The sequence below is a fragment of the Belonocnema kinseyi genome, chromosome 4 (genome assembly GCF_010883055.1).
Source record: "Belonocnema kinseyi isolate 2016_QV_RU_SX_M_011 chromosome 4, B_treatae_v1, whole genome shotgun sequence".
NCBI lineage: Eukaryota > Metazoa > Arthropoda > Insecta > Hymenoptera > Cynipidae > Belonocnema > Belonocnema kinseyi.
Genome location: NC_046660.1, coordinates 71120901 through 71133962, shown reverse-complemented (window position 1 = coordinate 71133962; position 13062 = coordinate 71120901).

Here is a 13062-nt window from a genome sequence, read left to right as displayed (position 1 = left end):
AAAAATGATTCGTTTCAATCTGCAGGGTTTGCTTATGAATACAGTCGAATATGGATTTAGTGTTTCTGGATGTAGTGTTTCCGAGAATTGAAGCCGCGTGACAAGGATTTATCGGCGGAGCTGCGGAGGGATGTGCAGTACTCCCTCAGGCGTCACAACACGGAGAGAGAAACAAGAGTGAGGAAAAACAGGAGAAACAAAATAGTTCTGAGACTCTGAATTTAATGCCTCGGTCGGCCACAAAATTGACATTAAATCCAGGTTTTACTGTATTTTGAGAATCATTTGAATTGAGCCTTTCAACTTTCTCTCAATTTCTTGAAAGATATCTTTTTATTTAAGTTTCTGTAAAAAGAATGCATTAAAGATATATATTCTAAATATATGTGTTCAGAATTACTCACAACAATTTCCTGGTGCCCTAGAAGTAGTTTTCAGAACTGTTTAAAGTTTAGGTGAACGTAAAATAACCTACTTTTTTCCTGAGCAATAATATTTAAATATCAGAATTCAAATTTCTGAACATTTCTTATTTTTGACGGTTGTTTTTAGTTTCTCTTATTAAATTTCCTAACTTTCCCATGATTTTCACATTTTCCCTTACCTGTGAACCATACATTAATTTTTAAAAATGTAAAGAATCGAATTGTGTTCTGAAAATATTTTTCACGCGAAAAATCAAGGAATTTTGAAAGTGAAGTTTTGTGAACCCCTGTCTAACGTAGTTTTATCTGAAAAATAAAAACTCAGAAAGTTTAGCTAGCTCAAAACCCTTGTAAAACGGTTTAATTCAGAACTACTGTACAGCGACACCCCACAAGCCATCACTGAGTATTTTTCACTTTTAACGAAACGATCTCTAAGTGATATATCGCAGAAAAAAAGTGTTCGGAAAAGCTCTGGCTCAGCTAAATCGAGTGAATGGAACGATATAAACTGCTTCGTTTTGTGTAAACACATTAGTATTTAAAACTGCAGTTGGTTCAAGTTTTAATTCACATTTACGATATGTACGGGCGTTTAATAACAGAGTAATTGAAACTGCGAACTTGATTGTATATACTGGATACTATCGCCACGTTTAATTCTCCCTATATTCACATTTTTGTATGTGTCTACTAAAATATTTATTGATTTATAAAAGTTTTATAAAGTTGATAAATTCCGAAAGAATTATTCCAAACTTCAGTAAACCATAATCTGTATATCTTTAGAAGATAATAATACTAAATTATGGAAACTTTTTTATCGAGTTCAGCCTCTGATTGCATAAAGTAAACGAGTACAAAGCATTAAAAAAGATCAATCATTTAACTCAAATTTTGTGAAAAATATTATCTGTGTGTACTACCAAAGAAACATTATAAACTTATAAAAACAGAATGGTAAATAATTTTCTTCTTTTATATAAAGAGAGTAAAGGAATAAAAGCTCTGGAAAAATATTTTAAAAGGTTTTAAAATGAATTAACTAAGGTCCTTAAACTAAAAAATCAATCTTGTACAAATTTGAGAGGGAGCAAGGACTTGAACAATACATTTTATTTGCTTAAACGGGAGTGTAGACCAAATTTACACGCTCGCACCATAAAAATGGTTTTTAAAGTTTAAAAAAAAATCCTGTAATGTTAAAAACATTCATTGAAGCCTACAAGTACATAAACTTGGCCTTTATTCCAATTAAAATAAATAAATTGTATCGTTAAATTCTTTGCTCCATCTCAAATCTTTCTAAAAATTATTGCTTAGTCGAAAATAAAACAAACAACATCATTTTGATCATTTACAAAAATTCGTTTATTCAGGCAAAAATATCTATAGCTTACAATTTAGTTAATAATTTGTTAATAACAATAAAAATTAAGAACTTGTGAAACACTTTCTTGGTTGAACATTACCATAATGTTACATATAACATGATTTAGTTCTAAAAATCATTTTTTCCGTTAAAAAATTCGGAATTAAATACTTTTTTATAATGTTCTTACTAACAGTAACAACTTCGAGTCGGTTTTTAAACTTATTTGGTGGAACTTTATCATTGAGTTACCAACAACATGATTTAGCAGAAAAAATTTCCGATAAAACATTCTAAATTAAAAATTTGTTTAAAAAATTAATAATAAAAATAAAATTTTTGACTTGCTGACACATTTTCTTGCTTGTTGTTTACCATTGAGTTACCTGTAACATTATTTGGTAAAAAAACATTTCCAATAAAACATTCTAAATTTAATATTTGTGTATAAATTTCTTAGGGTATATCATGTCACATGCAGCACGTCACACCTGAGGCATGACGCATCTGCGGCATGTCACACCTGCAGCATGTCACAACTGCGGCATCTCTATCTAGCGGCATTTCTCACATTGAAATTAACCATTTTTCGACATGTCTCACCGTACCCCTCTGACTGGTTACAGAAATGTGAGGGAGGCACCCCAGTGACTGGTGACAGAAATAATTTAAGGTCACACCCGTATCCCTTTCCTAACATCTCGTGGAAAGGCACCTCTGTTAGCACATGAATAACATAAAGGGCCACATAAATAAAAAACTTTAATTTCACTACGATAAATTCCGCTCGGGAGAGAAGCCGCTAGGTAGAGATGCCGCAGGTGTGACCTGCCGTGGATGTGACATACCGCTGATGTGACCTGAACCCTTTAAGTGCCTGAAACAGGATTTAATAGAAAAAAACTTTTGTTCAAATATTTTTAATTAAAAATGGTTTTTATAATATTGTTGTTAAAGATAAAAATTGCAAACTAGTAAAATACTCTCCTGGTGTAACATTGCCACTGAGGTAACTGCAACATGATTTACTAACCAAATTATTTCTTCGTTACAAAATTCTATATTTAATATGTTGTTTCTAAGAGTGTAATAAAAGTAACCAAATATTTAACGTTTGCATTTTCCTCTAGTTGAAAATCATAATTTTTAGTTGATTTTTAACTATTTTAATAAACAAAAAAACAGGAAATCGAAAAAATTCAAATATGTACCATTTTTTAAAAAATGTTTATAACAATAGTCATTATTAATGCATGGTCACTTTTTATTCTTAAAATTACTCTTGTTGGAGATTCAAACATGTTTACTTTCAACCCGTTTTTTTCTCCGGTCTATCTCCGCATTCCGTTCATTGTTTTTATAATTTTTTTATAACAACTGGAATGAATTCTAAACTACATATTCATCTTTCTGAAGCAAATGTACTTCTACTAAAAGCGAAATAAAAAAATCGGACTTCGCTTTCTTCTGAAGCATTTAATGCTGAACATTTATTTCAATAAAATATCGACATCAGTTAAGAATTGTTGGCTGTAGTTGATTATGAACAGTAAAATTCCCAATCCAGCTCACTGCACCGTAGGGGTCTGTTAGGGTTGGCAACCCCATATGATTGATACACAGAATTCTTTGTTCGGAAGTCCTCTAGGAGTCCTCGAACTTTTCTGCAACATGTTCCTAAGACCTAAACTCTCAGAAGTTATTTCAAAAACCCAAAAAAGTGTTTTTTTCTCATGTGTATTTTACATGGGAAATTCAAAGTTCCTGGAGGCACTTATAAAATAAAAATGTATAGAAAACAAAAATAGGCAATTGCTTTTTTCGTATTTGGAAGCGAATCAAGGGGATCATTGCCCTCGATAAAGAAAATTTTTTTGGACAACCCTACTCTACAAGGCAAAAGCCCCTGTCCATAGACTAAATATTATTTCAAGGCATCTCTGATCACATTATGTTAAATTAAGGCCGAGTCAAAACGCCCGGACAGTAAGTACGTCTATGTGCGATAATAGCACCGCCGGGTCTAAACGTATTGACCTGTTAAGTGGGAAGGGGAGCTGAAAAAGTTAAGGGTTGTGGTTTCTGTTTTCGGAAGTATGTATACTACCTTGAACTAAATACAAATTTTGTCAGACATGTGTATCTCTAGGGTGACCAGATGGCTTGATGGAAAAATATTATCCCACTTCTTATCCCCTTCAACCTCTTATCCCTCCACCCTAATACAATTCAATTTCAGATACGTTAAAAATAAAGGGGTTGCTACAAAATACCAATTTCGAAATAACCTACACTTCCCTGCGACTTCTCCCTGACCAATTATTCATTTTCTCTGGACATTACAAATTTTTTCTTTCATGTTATATTTTCAACCCAATAAATTAACTTTCAACCAAGAAGGTCGATTTTCAATTAATAAGATTAATTATCTACAAAAAAGAAATAAATTTTCGGCCAAGAACATAAATTGTCTATAAAAAGACGAATTTACAACAAATTGCATGCATTTTTAAACAAATAGTTGAAATTTCAACCAAATAGTTATATTTTTAACTAAATAGTCAAATTTTGAACTAAAGAAGATAAATTTTCAACTAAAGGCGGAGTAGCTTAATCTTCAGTAATTTAGAACAAAACAAAAAAAGAATTTGTAATCAAATAGTTATATTTTTAACCAAAGAAATAAATTCTCATATTGTTCAGAATTTATTTCGATGAATCTTTAAAAAAAAATAATTTTTAAACAAACAGTTAAATTTTCAACCCAAAAGATGAATTTTTAAGCAAAAAATACGAGTTTTCACAAAAACACATGAATTTTCAATGAAAACAAATTTTTAAACCAAAAATGGAATAGTTATAACTTCAGTAAGTTAGAAAAATTAATTTTTGACAAAAAAGAAACTAGCTTTCAACGAAAGAAAAATATTTTCTACCAAACATGGGTTAATTAAATTGTCAGCACGAAAAAAAACTTTTCAATCAAAAAAAAAAAGAAGTTGCAACAAAATAGTTACATTTTTAATCAAACATAAAATTTAACATAAATAATTATGAATCTTGACAACAAAAAAATGAATTTCGAACCAAATAACTGAATTTTCAATCAAGAAAATGATTTTTTAAATATAAAGAATAATTTTCTATAAAAAAGGCCAATTTTCAACAAAATACATGTACCTGATGTTCCGAACGTTCAAATGAACGAAATATTTTCTCCCATTTCTATTTACCTCATAAATATTGTTTTAACTGCAATTTAAAATGTGCATTATAAATCTGTTTTAATATTAAGTTATTTCCAATGTATATGTATGTATATGTATACAAACATTTAAGAACCTTTTCTGGTTTACAAAGTCGTCAGTAAAAAATTTCGTTCATTTGAACGTTCGGAACTTCAAGCACATACAAAATACTTGAATTTGTAACGAACAAAACAACTTTTTAACAAAATTGGAATACTTATAGAAAAGACCCTCAAGCGTCCAACCATCGATTTTCTGCTTACGAGATTTTATATTAATCAGAACTAGCTCTTTGAACTGGTGAAGTCAGCGAAATTTTACATGCCATTTCTAATATAAAAAAATAAGCGTTCGGAGGGCGTTATGTCCGCTCGTCGCCTCTTCTCTTGTATTTTCTCAGATCGCGTCACCTGTATTTTCTGCTAAGAAATTAATTTTTTTAGAAAAAAAAAGAATTTTCAAAAAAAGAATGTAATTTTTTACCAAAGAGTTTAGTTTTCAATAAGAGACAAGGTCCATCAAGTTAGCACCTTCACAATCGAAATTTTCAAATTTCTTTTTACCCGAATTTTGGGCTATTTTCAGACTGTCTTGCTGATTTTTGAAATCTACTACTTATTTTTAATTCAAATTTCGAGTGGAGGTGCTGATTGGCTCAAGCCAATTGGACAGAATTTTGGGATTTTTTGGGCTCTTCAACGCACCAACATACAATTTCCAAAAACCAACCCTACTAACAATAAAAATACCCCCTGTGAAAAAACTTAAATTTGGAAAAACGCCACAATGTTGGGCTCTCAAAAGACAAAAATGGCACCCCCCTCCCATGTTCAAAAAACCACCCCCTTACCATAAATAAAATCTGCAAAAAACAAAGTACACCGAACTCTCGCCTTCTGCCCATTGCTGGGGATTGGCTTCAAATAGCCTTGACCACAATTCAAGGGGATCCAAATTTAAACAGTCAGGGCGGTCAAAACCATTTCCAATTGGAATTCATAATATTGCACAATATAATCCTCTGAAAACTCACGTACTGTGGCCCTTTCGAAGTGAATGTAGCTACCATCTTCCGCCCTGCGCTCTGAGAAACTGCGTGGGTCAGCAGTTCTAGGAAGGCCGAGAACGGGGTGGAGGTTTTTTACAAAGTCATATTGATTTTTAACGTTGAGGATTGAAGCCCAACAATCTGAGTTGGTTTCTTTGAGGAGCCCAAAACTCAGTGACTGTATTGACACTGTAAATTCTCAAAAATTATTTTTTTATAAAGTCATATATGCGTGGTATCAAGGGCTTTTTTTAATTAACGTTAAAAATCAACCCCTACTTACCAGGCAGACATGAATTTGTCAAAAAATAATCTTTTTCAGAAATGTAAGGTGTCAAAAGAAACTCTGATTTTTGGGATTCTCAAAATACCAATTTCGATTTTTGGACATCAAACCTTAACGTTAAAAAACAACCCCTTTGTACACCGTCAGTATGATTTTGCCGAAACATAATATTTTTGAGAATTTTACATTATCATTAGAGTTTCTCATTTTTGAGCTTCTCAAAAATACCAAATTCTATTTCTGGGCTCTAACCCTTAACGGCAAAAACCAACCCCCTCTGCACACCGTCAAAAGGACTTTGCTGAAAAATTATATTTTTCAGAATTTGTGGGGTGAATAAAGTCTGTGATTTTGAGACTTCTATAAAATCCAAATTCGAATTTATAGAGATGTTGTTTTTAGATGTTAAATTAGTTTTAGGAAAGAAATTTGTAAGCATTCAAAAGCCCAAAAAAAGGCCAACACTACTTTAAACTTCGTTGTTGCAAGGTATGAGTTTTTACGAAGGGGGTGGTTTTTTTTACATAGGGGTGGTTTTTAGATTTTTTTAGTGCATTCGAGAGACCAAAAAAAGCTCAAAATTCTGATGCACTTTGTTTTTTGCAGATTTTAATTTTGGCAAGGTGATGGTTTTTTGCACGTGAGTGGTGTTTAGCTCAAAATAAGACTAAAATTATAGTGTTTTTCGTTTTTTTTTCGAGTTCAAGCTTTTACACATAGGGTAGTTTCAGTGTTAGCAGGGGTGGTTTTTGGAAATTGGTTGTTGGTGTGTTCGAGAGTAAAAAAAAAGCACAAAATTCTGCCGTGCTTCATTTTTATTTTTTAAATTTGTATATCGTGGATATGATGGCTCGAGTCAAGTCGCACATCCACTCCAAACTACAATTTCAAAAAAAAGTAGTGGAGCCCTAAAATCAACAATACAGACAAAAAAGCTCAAAATTCTGCTATAAAGAAATTTAAGAATTTCGTTTGTATAGGTGCTAGCTTGATGGACCTTCAAATATATGAATTTTCATCTAAAAAAGATAAATTTTTAACCAAAAGTGGAATGCTTAAATTTTTAGCTAAAAAATGAAGTTTCAACAAATTGAAAATGATTTCTCAACAGAAATTTAAAATAAAAATAATTAAACAAATATATTTTATGGATGTGAACTTTTTGCAATTAATGGAATGGAAGCTTCTAATGTGTCCCCTAAAGGGTTTACATTTTTCTTGCACTTTTTTCTTTATTCCTTTACATAATCCCCACATACTTACTTGGTGATCGAAGGGGGGGACCACCCTCAGTTTAAGGTGAGTTTCGTACCACCAAGAGCAACAGCTTTAACTACTTAGAGAAAACCTTTTTCTCTAGAGGTACCGGTCCCACGACTCTCCGGAGATGAACAACTTCCCTTACTAGGCTAGTGTCCACCGAGGCTCTTCCACAGAGTGCGAGGCTGGAATCGAACCCGCAAGCCGACGAAGTGGGTCCAAAGCCTATGCTTTAGCCCCCACGACCATCGTCCCACTTTTTGCAATTAATGTTATTTTCAATTTAAACAATAATTTTAGAAACTTAAAACAATAAAATAATTTGTAAAGGAAATATTTGATTATTGTATTTTCAACAATAATATTTATTTAAAAAAATAAATAAATTCGGAATTTTATAATTTGGCATTTTTCTGTGGTGAATTTAAAAATTCGGTAATATTGTAAATCGTGGATTTTCCAATAATTCGGGAATTTTATAGCGTCGGGAGTTTTATTTTTCGAAATTTTTCTGTCATCCCGTTTAAATTCAGAAATTGTCTAGTGTGGATATTTCATAATTCGGAAATTTTATTATCAGGGAATTTTATTATTCGGCAATTTTATTACTTGGGGATTTTCCTCTTCGGGAATTTCATTTTTCGGGATTTTCCCGTCGTCCCACTTAAAATACAAGAAAACCTGCGAATTTTCAATTATTCTAATCGATGCGTAGATTAAAAACAATCTAACTTCAAAAATTAATCTATTCTTCCAGACTTGGAAAAAATAACGACTTTATAAATACGTCACATAATACTTTTTGTCAAACGAGTCCTATTTGCAAAAAAATTCGTTACTAAATTTTATAACTGGATACAAGCGACATATTTATTTATAGACGTGCGAATTTCATAAAAAAATGTGCGAACTAGGAAATTTATTTTGAATTCAATTCATAATTCTTACCTTGTTAGAATATAAACAATGTAAACAGCAACTTGCGATAACATAACCTATTTTGCGTCTTTTCACACTCACGAACCGTAAGATACACTAATTAATAGTATCCACAATTAACATCACTGTAATAAAACTTTTCCACGAACACTTCGTATACTTTAAAAATCAAGTAAACTATTAATTAAACCCGTTTTAAGACAGTTAAAAATTCCTACTAGAATGCATCGTTATATGAAACTGGCGCGATTTTAACTGAAACTGAAATTTGTACTTTTAACTGTTGGCACTTCCGAGAAACTGACCAATGACGTGAGTCTATTCAAAATTGTTTGAAATGATACCGTTCTATTTTAAATTGAATTTAAATTTCAAAATTCGACTTAAAATAAAAGATCAATAATCAATTATTCAATTTTAAACGGTTTTCAATTAAAATAATCAATTTTTCAACGCCTAGATAAAAATTACTATTTTAAAGCTGCATTGTAAGAAGTTAATACTATTTAAACTTACAAGAAATATGAAATATAAACTGAGAATGTTAAGATAAAGTAACTGAAATATTTTTTTGTTAAAATGTTGCAAATAGTCGCGGATTACTGAACTAAAATTTAATGTAAACTACATTTAATTACTATTTTTCAAATTTCCCTGACTTCCTTGACGAAGTTTCATTTTCCTTGACCATTAATATTCAAGGACCAGCTTTTCAATATTGTAAAATTTCTAACATAGAAGATCTTATAAATGGAATAAAACAATATCAGATTAAAATTTAAAACTTTCAAAGTTATTTATGTCAAAAATAAAAAAATACTTTTTCAACTAAATTGTTACATTCTCAACCTACGAAGATTAATATTTAACCAAATGGTAACATTGTTAAGCAACAAAGATCAAACTTCTATCAGAAACAGGTGAATTTTCGACCAAAGAAGATTATTTTTTAACAAATTAATTCAATTTCTAATAAAATAATTAAATTTTTATCAAATTGTTGAATTTTGACAATTTCAAACTAACTAAAAACAAAAAAGACTAATTTTAAACTAAAAAAGTCGATTTTCTATTAAAAATGTAAAAATTGCATTTTCAGATTAAAAAAGTTAATTTAAAAAAATAAAAAAAATAATCTTCATTCGAATAGTTTAATTTTCAAACAAAGAAATAATACATTTTTAATTAAAATGGTTCAATTTTGACCTCAGTAGTTGAATTTGCAAGTAATCTGATGAACCTTCAATAAAAAAAATGATTTTGAAACAAAGTGGTTCATCCTTCTACCAAATATTACAATTTTCAACTCAAAAAGATGCATTTTTAACAAATAATGGAATAGTAAATATTTCAACCAAGTGAAACAATAAATTTTAAATAAAAAATAGCTTGACTCAAACAAAAAAGACAAATTTTCAAAAAAAATAGTTGCATCCTGAACAAACAATTGAATTTTTATCAAAAAAATATGACATTTCTACTAGAACATATACATTTTTAAGCAAAAAGGACGAATTTTCAATGTCAAAATCTGAATTTGCAACAAAAATTCAATTTTTTTTACAAATATATTTGAATCTAACTATAAATTAAAAAAAATAAGTAACAGAAAAAATCGAGGATAGGGACAGGTAAATCAGAAGGCCACGAATTGAAATTGTACATAAAGACGATTTTTATTTTAAATACTTCTTGGACACCGATACTTTTGTGTTTTACCTCTCCACTGTCTTTTAAACCACCGTAGGCGCTATTATCGCGTATTCGCGTTTATTTTTGTACGGCTTACTCTCAATGATTCAAAATCTGTTAAGACTTTGGGAAAATGGTCGCGTGATCGCTGCGAAACGTTCGAGTGCCGATGGAAAAGAGCAATTACTATCATACGGACTATTATCTTTATTTTTACCATCTAACTATAAAATGCGAGTCATCCACCGTTTCTCGAGATGGACGAACTATTAGTACACAAAGTACTTTTTCAAAGATCGGTACAAATTACAAAATTCCTCGATGACAACGAAACCCATTTCGCTCGACTAGCGGGCGTTTCGCAGCTTCTTTTCACTCTGCGAAGACGAACTAGCCTATAAAAAAGCGAAAAGTTGCTACGGAATTCATCATGCCAAATTACAACAATTTCATCACAAAACAAATCCCGTCACGACCTTTCGCAAATAGAAATCTGTCGAACGTCGCCCACAATTCACAGGGATCAATTTTCCTATTCAAACATTTTAAACTAATAAAATTATTTCGATGTCTCAACTTTCTTTTTAAATACACTGTGATGTACGAAAAGAAAAATTTAATATTTTCTGTAAAAAATTTACAAACCACTTCATGCACTCTCTGCAGGAAGTATTTCACAAGATTTTATTAAATTAATGAGTATTTTCCTTCATTTAGACTGATAATATTAGTAGCATATCTATGGCAGTTCCGCGCCAGTTACCGACCGATGGTAATTATCCGATGTCGGTAACTCAGCATGGAACAGAACCTTTCTCAGTCGGTAGGTGCAGCAGTACTGTCAAAGCTATAGTAATAATATTAATCGAAAAAATCTCTCTATGTTAAGTCTCCTCTGTTGCTTTACATTTTTTATCTAGCTGCTTTCGCATATAATATAAATGCGTCGAAAAGTATAATATACGCACATTCATTTTATTTTATTACGTTCTCTTTAGCTAAACTCCATCCCTGTTCATCGTTCCAGCGTGAAATTCGACAAGGTGAAATCGTAAACATTATTCGTAGGTCGGAACTAGATACGGATATTCGATCAAGCATCATGAATATGTTTTACAATCTATTAACGCCAACAATCAGCCGATTTTTTAAACGCTCTTTTCCTACTTACTTCTCTCACTCTTTCTTTTTTTTCTTTCTTTCTTTCTTTCTCCCTTTCTTTCTTTTTCTCACATGCACTTTTTTCTCTGTCAAACACGCTCACAATCACTCGAAATATCCAGTATTATCGTTATAATAATAATTATTATTACTATTATATCCGCAGCCCCATATACACAGTGGCCGAACGCAAGCAACAATATATACACATTAAAAAGCGTTGATACAAGTACATCGGAGGGACTTGCGAGACCAAGGTTTCGCCTTAGGACCCCCAAATAAAAAAGAAATGCATCAGTTTTTATCCGGACTATTTTGAAAATTTAGGAATGCATTTCTAACATGAAAACCTTTTTTCAAATTATGTTTTTGTCGCCCCATTTGCTCGACTTTTGAATTTCTTTTTCTTGAAATACTTGCCAAAACCAGAAAAGTTCTTATTTCTAGAGTCGTTACATTTTTCCGAATGTATATTTCGTGTTCCAAATCAAAAGATATAAAACTATTTTATATTCTCAAGAAAAGTTTCAATTATGGAAACAGTCCAAAAATGCAGTACAGAATAGTAAATCGATCAATCATGTAAGAAAAATACGATCGGAAATTTATAATTGTTTATTAAACCTTTCATTTTTGCCCTCAAATGACTTTAAAGGTCTTAAAATAAACAAATATATGGTAATTGTGAATCATCTAAATTTTTACAACTTAAATTTAGAGTCTTTAAATTAAAACTTCTGTATTTCTGCAGGCTTCAAAATAAAAATAATTCAATCCTATGTGCTTTTAATTTGGAATTATTCCAATTTACATATTTTCAACTTTAATGTTTTTAAGCGAAAAGATATTATACCTTAAATTATGCAAATTATCACGATTAGAATTATTTAAAAATAGTTCAATTTGTAACTCCTGAAATTTAAAATTGTTCCACTTTGCACGTTTCCAGTTTCAAAATTTCCTAAAATAGTTTTAAATATTTTAAGCGTTTGAATTTCTAACGATTCAAAATTGGAATTATCTCATTTGTCTTCTTATATTTAAAAAAAAACATGTTTGGGAAGTAAAATCATGAATTTTTCGGTTTTAAACATTTTTTTCAATTACAAATCCAGTACAAAAGGTTACATTTTTAAATCCTATGTATACAAAATTACACAATTGTAAACGAATAAAATTTAAACTTTATATTAGAAAAGTTCAATTTTAAATGTTTCTTTTAGACCTCTTTAAAGTTTTGTGCCTAAAAATTGAAATCGTTAAAATTCAATCTCTCACAACCACAAATTTCAATGAATTAAAACTTTTAAAATTAATTTAAAACTTTACCATTTAAATGTATGCAGAAATACAGACCTATAAAATTGGTTTAAAGCAAATAAAATTTTTAATTAAATAATTTAAAGCAATGAAGCTCAAAATTTGACATTAGGATAATAAATTTTTTATATTAAATAATTTTGAACAGCAAAATTAAATTGTTAGATTAAAAATACAACCAATAGAAATTATACATCTAGAGTACAGATATGGGAATTTGAGCGTAATATACATAAACATCATTTATATTTTAATTATACCATTTAATTATGAGAGCTACATTTTTCTCTCAAAAAGGTTCAAAGCGACAT